This window comes from Mobula hypostoma, chromosome 4, assembly GCF_963921235.1.
Source record: "Mobula hypostoma chromosome 4, sMobHyp1.1, whole genome shotgun sequence".
Classification (NCBI taxonomy): Eukaryota; Metazoa; Chordata; class Chondrichthyes; order Myliobatiformes; family Myliobatidae; genus Mobula; species Mobula hypostoma.
The window spans coordinates 74571484-74585470 of NC_086100.1; the positions used below are offsets into that span (position 1 = coordinate 74571484).

Genomic DNA, 13987 nt, shown 5'->3' on the forward strand with positions numbered 1-13987 from the left:
CTCTCCTAACTCCATTCTTCAGCTCCTTCCTGGCTACCTTAACTCTTGAGCCCAGTCTGATCCTTGTTCAATGTAATGAATTTACTTATGAGGTTGTGGTATGAATGGCAGCACTTCAGCTTTTTGATCATGGTCCAGCAGTCAATGATGAAGTCCACATGTTGGACACAGAATTTGTGGTTCTGACACGGCCTTCTTGGAAACCAGACTCAATTCAGATTTAATCACTTAGTCAAGGTAGATATGCACCTCTTAAAATGAAGACACACTTCATTTACTCAATTCATGGTGTGAGGGGGAAAAGACCCAAACATTTGCAGGTACGCTGCATTGGAGATGGAGGAGGAATTGGAACTGATATGGTGTGCCAAACACATGGCTCAAACCGAGAATTTAATCTATTATTGTGGCTTACATTGCCACCCATGGAATATTTGCAAACCAAAAGAAAACACTTGCCTTTCAGTGTTAAGTTTGTATATTTCACATAGCTTGCTACACTATAACAGATATAATACAAAAGATTGCATACCAAATATCAAATTATACACACATTTCAGTACAATGTAACCATTTTAAGCACAAGTTACTGAAGGAATAGAGTGACAATTCAACAGAAAAAAAAATCCAGTAGAATTGATAGATTTTTTTGACCTATTCAAAGACCGAAATAATGGATTTTTCATAGCCCAACAAAGTCTAAGTTTAGACAATGCCATCTGAATTCTCCTAATCACCTTGTAATGAAGTTGATGCAATTGCAATTCCTCCAATTCCTTTATAAGTAACTAGTATTGCTCAATGAAGAACTCCATTCATAAAACCTTCCACAATCTCAGGATTTCCTAAGGCACTTTGAATGGAAAAAAATTGCTTCCTGGGTGCCACAATCCAGGAAGTCTCTGAGCCACTGCAAAAAATTCTCAAGTGGGAGGATGAACAGCTAGACGGTAATTGCACATGTTGGTGCAAATGACATACAGAGTATGGGATGAGGTCCTGCAACATGGTTAGAGGGAGTTAGTTAAGAATGTAAGAGGCAGGACCTCAAGGATTATGATTAGTGGATTACTTCAGGTGCCACAAGGTAATGAGGTCAGAAATAGAAACATAGGACGGATGAATTCCTGGCTGAGGAGATGAAGCAGGGGCAGGGATTCAGGTTCCTGGAACACTGGGGTCTCTTATGGGGTAGTAGAAACATGCACGAGGGATGTGTCGCACTTGAACCAGAGAGGGACCAAAATCCTTGCAGGGAAATCTGCTGATGTTACATGAGAGTGTTTAAAACAGATTGGTGGAGAGTGGAACATTGAGCAGGAGGAAGTCCTGGGATAAAGCAGAGCACACGATTAGTAATCAGGATGACCATGGGCACAGCAAAGGCAGGGAAGGGAACAGTCATTTGAACTGCACTTATATCAATGCGTGACATTTAACAGACAAGGCAGACTAACTCTGAATGTGGATTGAGTCCAAGGACAGGGATGCTGTAGCCATGACAGAAACATGGCTAAGAGAAGGGCAAGACTGGTGGCTCATTATTCCAGTTATAGATGCTACAGGCATGAAAGTAGTACAGGTAAGTGAGGGGTGGGGATGCCATGGAGGGTTGCCTTTTTGATAAAGGTGGAGATAACAGCATCACTTAGATATTCAGTGAGCCCATTATGGGTGGAACATCGAACAAGGGGACATCATTCTAGTAAAGCTGTATTAAATTACTCCCCACATCCACAACAGTTAAGAGGAACTTGAGCAGCAGGTGTGTAGAAAAATAGCTTAGTTGTTTTAGTGGGAGATTTTAATGTTCCCAGTACTTATTGGGCAACCCAGAGTCTTAAGGATCTGGATGTGATAGACTTTATGCAACATGTCCAGGAAAAGGCTTCCTGAATCTTTATGTTGAAAGCTTTACACAGTGGGGGCACAACAATGGACCTTCTCTTCAGGAAAGGGGCAGGGCAAGTAACTAAAGTGGCAATCAGACAGTACTTTGGCTCTCGTGACCATAAATCAATTTGATTTAAGGTAGTCATGGAAAAAGATGGAAGGTCCACAAGTTAGGGTGCTAAACTGTAGCGGAGATAATTTTGGAGAAATGTGGGAGGATCAAGTAGAGGTCAATTGTGACCCGTTGAAGGAAAGGAAGGCGGTCAAAAAATGTGATATCAAGCGCCCAGGAGCAGCATGTTCCTGTTAGGATAAAGAGTAAACCTAACAAGCTTAGAGAACCTTGGCTGATGAGAGATATTGAGACTATGATCAAGAAACTAGGGACAAACAAATTCCTTGGTAACTCAAAAAAGATTAATCATACTCTTCAGGGGGAAAACAGAGCCACAAAGGGGACACAAGACAGAATCAGCAGGTAGGGCCAAGGAGAATTCCAAGAGGTTCTATAGCCTTAATAGTAAAAGAGTGACTGGGGACGGAGTATGTCCCCTTGGAGATCATCTATGTTGAGCTGCAGAAGATGGGTGGAATTTTAGTGAATATTTTTCCTTTGTTTACTGAGGAGAAAGTAATGGTTGCTCAAGAAACAGCAGAAGAAAGGTGGATGATTCAGAGGACATCAGATTACATAGGAGTATTTGCAGGCTTACAGTGCATTAAAATGTACAAACCCCCAGAACCTTACAAAGTACATTCTCATTTTGTCTAGATAAGAAATTGCAAAGCCCTCGCAGGGATATTTGTTCAGTGAAGTTTCTGAAAACTGGAAGGCAGCCAATGTTGTTTTGGTTAGGGGTTGCAAAGTCAAGCCAGAGAACTCCAGCCAGTCAGCCTCACATCAGTAAGGGGAAGCTGCTGGAAGGTATTCTGAGGGACAGCACTACCAGCTTTTGGATCGATACAATCTGATTGAGAGTAAAGACAGCTTTGTGCCTGGAAAGTCATGCTTGATGAATTTTTATAGTTTTTTTTAAAAAGACCTAACTAAGAAGATGAGGGCATGGCAGAGGATGCTGTCCATTTGGACTTCAGCAAGGTCTTTGAAAAGGTCCCACATAATAGACTAGTCACGGAATGCAGGGAGAACTAGTTGGATGGATTCAAAATTGCCTCAGGAAGCAGGTGGTGGTGGTGGTTGAAGGTTGTTTGTCGGACTTGAGGATGGTGGCTAATCGTTTGCCACACAAGATGGTGCTGAGACCTTGTTCTTCATTATTTTATGTAAATGACTTGGATGCGAGTACACAAGACTGAAATGGTAAATTTGCAGATGACACAAAATTAGGATGTGTTGTTGAAAGTGAACATTATCAAAGATTACAGGGGAATCTTTTTCCACAAAGACTGATTATATGGAATGAGATGCCTGAGGAAGTGGTTGAGGCAGGTACAACAGCATCATTTAAAAATGACTCTGATATGTACATGGGGATATGGGTCAAACACAGGAAACTGGGACCATGACCAGTACTTCTATTGCACGTTTAGATTCAGACAGAACTAAAAATTGAGTGGTTTGAATACAGAACTGATTGTCATATGGAACAGTCAAAGAGCATGGATGCACTTACGGGAAACCAGGCAAGTAAATGAGGAAGGTCTAGCAAGACTTACTGAAGCTGTTAGATGATGATGCCTGTGCCAAACATCATGGCAGATCAGAAGATGGAAGGACTACCTGAAGTTTACAATGAATGCAACTCGTAAAATCCCCTTTCAGCCATTTTCTAAATCAGGCATTGAAACGACTAGCTCTTTGCTTAGTACCTGCAGATGTGGTACCTTTTTTTGGTCTGATGTCCAAATCTATGGGCTTCACGCTACGAAAATGTTAATGAAAAAAAAATCTGTTCTGAAATCACCATAATGGTATCAGTGGCTGGATGCTCTGCTAATGTTAGTAGGACATTCTCCAAACACAACAATTGTTGACTTAGTGGTGCCTTCACGACAATGAGTCCCAGCCACACATACTGAAAAACAGCCCAGTGGGTATTTCAATCTCTTTTTAAAATCAAAACCCAAAATGCAGCAATATACAATATAATGAACGGTTTGAGATGAGATTTAAAAATCTAAGACATGCTTAGTATTTTTACTGACTGTTTATTACTAAACAGTACACATGTAATGTCCAAGTGCAACTGGATGAATTTCCTCTTCTCCAGTACTATTAGCCAGGCTTGTGCTAGACCTGGAGCTGAAGGTTCATGGCTATATAGCTTATTACCTTTATTCAGCAAGCAGAAATTCAGTTTAAAAACATATGAATGCTTTAAATAACCATTGCTCTTATGACATTGGAGACATCATGAAGACCCTGGAGAGACTTGCTCTGGAGCTGCTCCAGCCTATGGTTAGGCCACACTTAGATCCCCTCCAGTTCGCCTACCAGTCCCGACTAGGAGTTGAGGATGCCATCGTCTACCTGCTGAACCGTGTCTACGCCCACCTGGACAAGCCAGCGAGCACGGTGAGGGTCAAGTTTTTTGACTTCTCCAGTGCGTTCAACACCATCCGCCCTGCTCTGCTGGGGGAGAAGCTGACAGCGATGCAGATGGATGCTTTCCTGGTGTCATGGATTCTTGATTACCTGACTGGCAGACCACAGTACGTGTGATTGCAACACTGTGTATCCAACAGAGTGATCAGCAGCACTGGGGCTCCACAGGGGACTGTCTTGTCTCCCTTTCTCTTCACCATTTACACCTTGGACTTCAACTACTGCACAGAGTCTTGTCATCTTTAGAAGTTCTCTGATGACTCTGCCATAGTTGGATGCATCAGCAAGGGAGATGAGGCTGAGTACAGGGCTATGGTAGGAAACTTCGTCACATGATGTGAGCAGGATTATCTGCAGCTTAATGTGAAAAAGACTAAGGAGCTGGTTGTAGACCTGAGGAGGACTAAGGCACCGGTGACCACTATTTCCATCCAGGGGGTCAGTGTGGACATGGTGCAGGATTACAAATACCTGGGGATACGAATTGACAATAAACTAGACTGGTCAAAGAACACTGAGGCTGTCTACAAGAAGGGTCAGAGCAGTCTCTATTTTCTGAGGAGACTGAGGTCCTTTAACATCTGCCAGATGATGCTGAGGATGTTCTATGAGTCTGTGGTGGCCAGTGCTATCATGTTTGCTGTTGTGTGCTGGGGCAGCAGGCTGAGAGTAGCAGACACCAACAGAATCAACAAACTCATTCGTAAGGCCAGTGATGTTGTGGGGATGGAACTGGACTCTCTGACGTTGGTGTCTGAAAAGAGGATGCTGTCCAAGTTGTATGCCATCTTGGACAATGTCTCCCATCCACTACATAATGGACTAGTTGGGCACAGGAGTACATTCCGCCAGAGACTCTTCCACCGAGATGCAACACAGAGCGTCATAGGAAGTCATTCCTGCCTGTGGCCATCAAACTTTACAACTCCTCCCTTGGAGGGTCAGACACCCTGAGCCAATAGGCTGGTCCTGGACTTATTTCCTGGCATAATTTACATATTACTATTTAATTATTTATGGTGCAACTGTAACGAAAACCAATTTCCCTCGGGATCAATGAAGTATGGCTATGACTATTTACTATGAAAGAGTATTAGTTAATTCTAGCAAGATATTCTATGAGCTTTCACTAAAGGACATTTGCCTTAGTTCAATAATCACAAATAAAAGGTTTACAGTGCCATAAACACTAAATACTGGAGGAACGCAACAGGTCAGGTAGCATCTAGATCCAACAGGTTTTCACCTGTTTACTATACCATGACGTAAGCAGTATTGATCAATTAGGTTTAGCATAAACCTACAGAGCAGACAAGTTGACAAAATAGGTTTCATAAAGCTGTTGAACTAACCTTGTTAGCTTTGTTTCTTCCCACTGCCTCCAAGTTATGCATTTTTCCATTTGAAACTGACAATAAATCATTGTCCCAAGAACTAGAAAATATTTACCACAAATTTGTCCCTCTTTGTAGAATAACAAGTCCCAGCATTACAAGTTTCTCCACAATTTAGTCAATGTCACCCTGCATCACAATTATTATTTTGTACCACAGAAGATGGACTAGCCATTATTTTTTTTTCTTTACAAGTTTTTGTTCTTTGGTAATGTATACTACACCCGCTGCCAAACTCAAATTTGTAACCACTTTGTAATCTGCAGTTACCTCCAACAATTATTCTGCTCACTCCTCTAGAATCTATATTTGGTTAGTACCATAACTACCAAAATATAAATTCATTTAACGTTTCAATTATATTCTCACACATGTTCTACAACTAGATGCCAGCATTAAATCAGAGGCATTGATTGATTGAGTGGGTAAAAGTAAAAGTAGCTAGGTTTCAGTGCAGATCAAGGCAGAGATCAAGCACTTTGGACCAAACAAAAATGCAAAGACAAGTAATTCCCTCGTGCTAAAAAAAAAGCTAGAAATGAACTCCATTAAAAGAGAAATCCAAAAGGCTAAATGGAGGGCTTCAAGGCTGGAAAACAAAAAGCGTTTAGCCATCACTATAACAAACCTTTGGCTGGACTACATCGAAGAATTCTGTATGGTTCTGATCACACCTGTGAAAAGGCCACATAGGCCTTAATCTATATTGCTATTTATCCTGGATTTGATACCATTGTACATCAGCAATTTTTCTGCCCGGCAGCTTCATTAGATCCTTTTGCATAGCACGAAACAATAACTAATCGAAGTTCAGCATCCAGGCTAAAGATTTACATTGTACTGAATACTACAGTAATGCCATTTGAAGAAATGCAATCACACTGTTTAGAGACTCAATTCCCCCTATGCATTATGAAAATTATACAGGTAGCCCAATTTATGGCAAATCAAGTGATTTTAAATGCAAACAACAGGAATTCTGCAGATGCTGGAAATTCAAGCAACATACATCAAAGTTGCTGGTGAACGCAGCAGGCCAAGCAGCATCTATAGGAAGAGGCGCAGTCGACGTTTCAGGCCGAGACCCTTCGTCAGGACTAACTCCTGACGAAGGGTCTCGGCCTGAAACGTCGACTGCGCCTCTTCCTATAGATGCTGCTTGGCCTGCTGCGTTCACCAGCAACTTTGATGTATGTTAAGTGATTTTAAATAGTTATTTGTTAGTTAATAAAAAAAATTCTACCTGTGCCACATCAAAACAGCCAGCCTCAGAGTTTCTTGTTCAATGACGAGCTGAAATTAAAACAAAAACAATTCAATTCACTGTATTTTCAGATGGTTTCCCCTCAGTGTTTAGAACCAATATGATTGTTGTAACAATGGCAGCTTGATGGTATAGTAGTTACCCCTGCCCCACAACTGCAGAGGCCCATACTGAAAACTAACCCTCTCTATCCCACCTGTCCCCCAAAGTCTCTTTGGAATTTGTGGAGTTTGCATCGCTTTGTGTGGGCTTGAGCTCTGTCAGTTGAAGATGTGCTGGTATGTTAATTGGTAAAATACTTAAGTGGCAAATGAATCAATAGCGATTTGATGGACCTGAGAACACAGGGAAAAGAGGGGAAGGGAATTGGATTTGCTGGTGAGAACTGGCATGATCTCCATGCTGTAACAAGTGCTGCAAGAATGATCAAGGCAACAAAATAGCTGCATTTTTTTTCTCTTCTGAGGTAATGACCAATGTATTTTTGTAAACCAGGAAAGGAGGCTTTTTTAAGTTTACTTATTTTGTTTCATTCATCTGCAAGCATTTCTTCGTTCAGTTATTAAATGCTCAAAAAGAACATTACATGCTTTGTAAAGAACAATTGCATAAAATAGCTCAAACAAAAATGAAGTTCCTGAAAATGTTTAAAAGTAAAAACGCTGCTTCTGAAAATATGAGAGACTAATATAAATCACAACATTCAACAGTGTATGTCTTTATGCCAGAAGCTAAAATATTCAGGAAAGCTATATTTGGTAAAGCACAGAAATAGAAATAAAGCTGAAGAAACAAGAGAAACTGGCAGTCAAATCTGACTGGACTAAACGGAAAATAACCAGTCTTAACCACTTATTTTAAATTATAGTTAGAGCATAAAGAAACAAGAAAGACTTCTTAACTGAACCTGCTCTTTATTTTCTTGGAGACACTGTACCACGAATTTAATTTGAAGTGTTATTTATTTTGCAAACACAGAATCAATCTTTGTTGAGAACACCCAAACACTTCATCTGGATTGGCCACCTTTCCTAATGTGAAATGGAATGGTGTACAATATCGATCTGCCATTGAATCATCTCTTGCACTGGCCCCAAATTTATTTCAGCCCATCACCCGAGATTGTCACTCAGAATCTACATTTGAAATAAAAACCTTCTAGTTCCTATCAGGAGCTTAGTCTGAATGCTGAACATATCAAAATTACCAAATACCAGTCTGCTAAGTGTTAACTGCCTGGTCTGGGAATCATCTGATTTCCTCTGTCATATGTGGGAGGAAGGAAAAAGGGAGGGAAGAGCAAAGGAGAATTGTTTTAAATCTTCACTGAACTTGAATCATCTTCTTTGTTCTGCTTTGAAGTATACATTCCCAACTAATCTGCTATCATTACTTCACATAACTTGTTTAAAAAATATTAGCATTCGACTTTCACTTCCCAATTTAAATCAATTTCCATTCTGCAATTTGAGCGCAAATCCCAAATGCATCATCCACAACACCACCCCCCCAAAACCTTTCTGCTTTTCCCACCCCCCGCCCCAGAAAGGATAAAACTGACATTGATCCTTGGATGTTACTTTTGGAAAAATATTACTGAATATTCAAAGCGTAACTCCCAAATTTTACAAGACCATTTAAAGCAACAAGTTTTCTTCGAATAAAGTGAAGTACTAATTATTTGCAGTACATTTTGACTACAGTCACTTTTTTGTAAAGCAAGATTCAAGCCATCTGTAATATACAAAGTCAAAGCCAAACAGCAAACACAAAGTTTGTTATTTAACTTTGTTTATAAGTTAAAACTATCTTGCTCACATTCACCATCTTACTCATTAGTTCCCAAAATCCTGAAAGTATTGAGAAATATGGGGCAAGGTTATAAAAAATATTGCTCATTGTTTCTCTCCCCCCCCCACCACCCCGCCTACCAAGAACTGATCAAGAAACATCCTTAACTTTATACTATAAAGTGACAAATTAAAATATATGAAATAGGCAGGATCTAGATCTATTCAGCAAAAAATGCTGTTTGAAAGAGCTTCACCTAGCCCCAAGACCAAAACAACTTCCTAACATTACAAGATTGGGGAAGATCATTACAAGCCAAGCAGGGTATTAATTCATTCCTGGGCATTTACCAAACAATGCACTATACAAGGCAATGTTTTTCATATTTATTTATTTAACACAGAAGTTTCAACTGAGCTCAATTTATTATTTCTTGCCAGCACCTCGCTCATTATTGGTCAATATCCTCTGTGTTGTACTGAGCTCCGCCGCAGTTTTCTTGCATTCAAATATTGAATGCAATTTTGTCACCACATCCATAGGCCATTTCAACAGCTGTGCATCATATCATCCTGGCCAAAAAAAATTTCTTTTTGTCCTGCATCCTGCTACAGAAACAGTTCCCTTATAACCATGAACAGGTTGTTGTCCATTGATTCCACTTAGTCACTGTTCTATAGATTTGCTAAGTATGCCCGCAGAAAAAAGAATCTAGGGTAGCAAGTATGTGGTGGCATTTTACTTTGAACCTTGATATTCTGAAACTCAGTTGACAGATCTTAAGTTCTGATTTACTACAATACACTACAAGGAGGAAGAATGAACATGATGCCCTTATCCAAGTTTCTTCAAGTCCAAGGACTGTCATTAAACAATGTTCAAGGCGTTCACCGGAGATGAATGAAATAAACAAATCCAGTGGAGCTAGGAACACTAATCTGAACTCACATTATGGAGTCAAGAATATTCTACACAGCAATTCTCCTTAAACTTCAAAACACCTAGCCTCTTTCTCTCCCCATGTCACTGATCCCTCCACCCTCAAAACTATGTGGTTTGTGGAAACTATTTCCCATCCAGGCTTCATGGAGCAGAGAGTGTTGTGGGGAGGGAGGGGGAAAAATCTGGATGTTCTCTTTCCTGACTTGCTTTAACTTATCCCCTTCTTAGGTTGTAGCAATGAAGGCCAAGCCAGACACTGTTGTCATACCTGACAAAGGTGGTGCTGTTCTGGTTGGTGAAAAGTCCTCTGCCTATCAGACACCATTTTGCCTCAAACAGTAGCATCAACTCTCCAGCAGTTCATTGCTCCCTACCACAGTAGAAGACAAACAGCATGTGGACCTTATGGACAATGATCATACCAAAGCCGCTCTCATTCTCCAGCACACTGAAAACTGAATTTGTGCTGTTTCTTTCTCACACAGTACTTTAAGGACCAGTTGATGAACCAGTTGAGTTTTTACATCATTTGAGCAATTTTACCAATATATCCAATATACTGATGCATTTCAACAGTCTGCTGGTTTGGCCCTGGTACCATTCTGGTAGAACCCATAAGTACCTCGAGGGTTCTCGCCCCAACTCTGGCCTCTCCCTCTCAAGGATACATCAATAACAAACACCTATTACAGGACTCTAGACTTCCACGTGTATCTCTATACTCCCTCCCATATTCCTCCTGTATGGCTTCCCGGTCTAAGAACCCCTGGATCTCTACTTATTAATCAGAAAACTTCACAAACACTGACCTGCCCTTCAGGTAGTACCACAGCCTTACCTTTATTTATTCCCATCCCAACACCCCTCCCCCCCACTCAATCTAAGCCCCGTTTAGTTTTTCTTCTCACTTCTGGCAAAGGATTTTCAATCTGAAACACTAATTCCATTTCTCGTCGCACAAATGTTCCCTCACCACTCAACATTTCCAGTATTTTCTTGCTTTCAGATTTCCAAAGCTCCAGTTTTTTTAAAATTTCATGGTAAATTGGGTTACAGCCAACCTAAAAAAAATGCCTTTTACAAAACTATTTTAGGGGTGCCTTTCCAGTATTGCCTACCGGCACACTTAACACAGGCATCAAGGCATTACATTTAAAAAACAATTTGCCCATTAGCAGTGAAATTCAACTCGCAATTCTAACCCTGAAGGGATAAACTACAGGGATAGGCAGCTGCTTTCCAAAAAAATGCTTCTAATGCTAGGATTAAAAACAAAATCCACTACACAGTGTTTGCATTTGTAGACAATTGTTAGCCCCAATAACCATGTTTCAATGAAATTTAATGTGGTTATTTTCTGAAGTTGAGTGTCCCAAAAGAATTGGCCTTTAATATAAACTATTCACTGAGTCAGGGAACAAAGCAATGCTTTTCCATCTTCATATGCAAGAGCAGATTCAAAAAGCAAGAGGTTAATTATCCTAATGTACTAATGGCAGACTGGAGCCAGACTTCCTTCTATTTAAAAAAAATGGCATAAGAGTACAGCTTGCCAAATCCTAAATAAAAGGTTTCAAAAATACCTTAAATTTACCTACGATCTAAGCTTTAGAGCATTTTAAAAGATTCACAGTACATTTATTTATTATCAAAGTATGTATGCAGCATTTTAAAACCCCTTCCCCCACAGACAACCAAGAAACAAAGAAAACCATGGAACCTCTTCAAAGAAAGCATCAAATCCCCCCTCCCTCCACATGCAAAAAAACACAAATCAGGTAACTGGCAAAAAAAGTGAAAAAAACACAGAATATACAACAAAATCGAAGGAGTCCAGGCATATTCGATTCAGCTCAGTGTTCATTATCTGCAAAGTAGCAACAAAAAAAAAGTGACCAGAAACACATCATAACCTGAACTGCAAACCACGTCAATTAAACCTGGCTCAAAGACTCCAGCACCACTGAGGGACAGAGACCATCACATGCAGACTCCTTCCTCTGGCAGGATTGAGCAAGAACCTGGGTATATGGCGTTGAACATCCTCTTGCTTTCTGTATGCGCCTCAATGATTTCACTCTTCCTCAGCACTTTCATCTGTGAGATCGCCAAGAAATAGAGTCAATCATGGGCTTGCGCCTCATCTCCAGGCCGCACACTTCGAAGACTCCCAGAACTGCCCCAGACAGCAAAGTACCAGATTGCTCTATCGGCCCAAAAACAGATCAGCCAAGTGTAGATCGTAGGCTCCAGCAGTAGCAGAACCACATTTGAAAGAAAAGACAAAAGTCAAAGTAGTTTTGAGTACCTTCTGGAGGATGTTTGCCTTAGTCACATTGTTTACTGACACCATCTTCTTCTGGATATTGTTACGGTTTTTTTTGAAAATGAAAATTGTTTCAAAGTTTTCAAACAAAAATTCAATGGAGTATTTGACACAAATATTCAAATCTGGAGAAAACACTGCATTAAAACACCAAAAAATAAGACACGTGGCAAGAAACCTGTTAAAAAAAATTAAAGCTCATTTTCAAGAATGGAATTGACGATACCTAGAACAAGTCTCTTGACAAGATGGTTTACTGCTTTTATCTCACATGTTGCAAAAATTACAATCGAGCCCATTTTATATCACTTCACATTCTTAAAAAACATACAAAGTAATGAAGCAAAGAAAACGTTTGCTAGTTCTCAAGGTGGTATTGAGTATTCTTTTTGTCCCTTCAACTGCTAAGCTATTACTGGTGTGCATCACATGCGAATACCACCATTTCAGATGCTAGAGAAAAGGCACAAGAAACTAATTCTCAGAATATTATGTTGACATTCAGCTGGGGTGCTCGTGCCTTATGGGAGTGGAGGCAATACCCATCTTCATCATGCCCTACTCATCCTCTGGAACACATTTCCCTATAGAGAACCATCATGTTATTCTGCTTGCTACCATCTCTTGAGCCAAGTTTTTCCACCTACGGTTTTTCGAATCTGACCAATCTGGATTCAATCTGACTGTTTTTTGGCTTTCTTCTACAGAGGAACTTCATTAAATGCTGTTTGTCTTTGGAGAAAGATTTTTCTTTAATTCCAATATTAGGTCTGGATTTCAGATGTTCTGATTCCTGAGTGATTAATTACCATGTACATGATTCTGAGAGATTTGAACAGAGCTTTGAGCAATTAGAACTCACTTCAGAACAGCAAACTCATCTCACATGAACAATATGTCCTCAAACTCAAGGATGCCCACTTTCCAAAGAATCAATTGTCTAATAAATGGGCAATGGGGTTAATTTTCAAGTTGCAAGTTTGATGATCCACAAGCCGAACACAAACTCTTTCTGTTACTCAATTTAATTCAAAATCATACCGATGTGGAAATATATTTACAAGTCTTCACTGCTGGCTCAAATACCTAGAAAATTCCCCACTCAGTTCAAGGTACAGCTCAACACCATCCTCTGTAGAACCACTAGAGAAAGGCAACAAATGCTGGCTTTGCATAGATGCTCAAGGAAATAATTTCTCTCCACTTAAATTCCTTAGTTAAGAATCAAATCTGAGTTGATGAACATGACACAAGACAGAAGTAAAAAATGACACTGATGGGATTGTTTGCAATTAAAAAGAAAAACTTGGAGCAAACAGGTCAGACATCATCCATGGAAGCATTTGGTTCAGACCAAAAATACTGTCAGAAGTCAGAAAGGAAGAAAAACGATTTTAAGTTGTAGAGAAGGCCGAGGAAGGAACAAATAGGACAAAGGCACATCGGTGATGGGGGTAACCAAGATTGCCAAGGGGAAAAGTTACAATTATCCTCAGGTCAAATTAGTTAATGAGGACTGGTATAAACAAAGTACAAAGTTTTGCAAATAGCAGGTCTACAGAACATACCAAGTCACATCAGAGCTGAATGGAATAGTCAGATGAGATGCAGAGACAGCAGGTATCTGAAGTTGAGGAAATTAACATAGACTGTGGAAAGCTGCAGTGTGCCTACGCAGGTGAAATACTGTTCAAGCATGCATTGGGCACCATGACCACAGTCCAGGAAGCTATCTTGGATGAGTTGGAAACGAGTGAGATGCAGAACTTAAATGACGGTCAACGGCAAACAACGGTTGCCAATGCAGGCTG

The 13987-nt window shown here is 40.2% G+C and overlaps 1 protein-coding gene across 1 annotated transcript in view; it reads right to left on the minus strand.

Moving 5' to 3' along the window:
- Window positions 1-13987, minus strand: part of LOC134345407 (SH2/SH3 adapter protein NCK1-like) — a 228892-nt gene that overhangs the window by 113352 nt on the left and 101553 nt on the right. Inside the window, exon 2 of the mRNA XM_063046026.1 lies at window positions 7097-7146. The gene's annotated coding sequence lies outside the window, so the exon portion shown is untranslated. The remainder of the gene's footprint in view (window positions 1-7096; window positions 7147-13987) is intronic.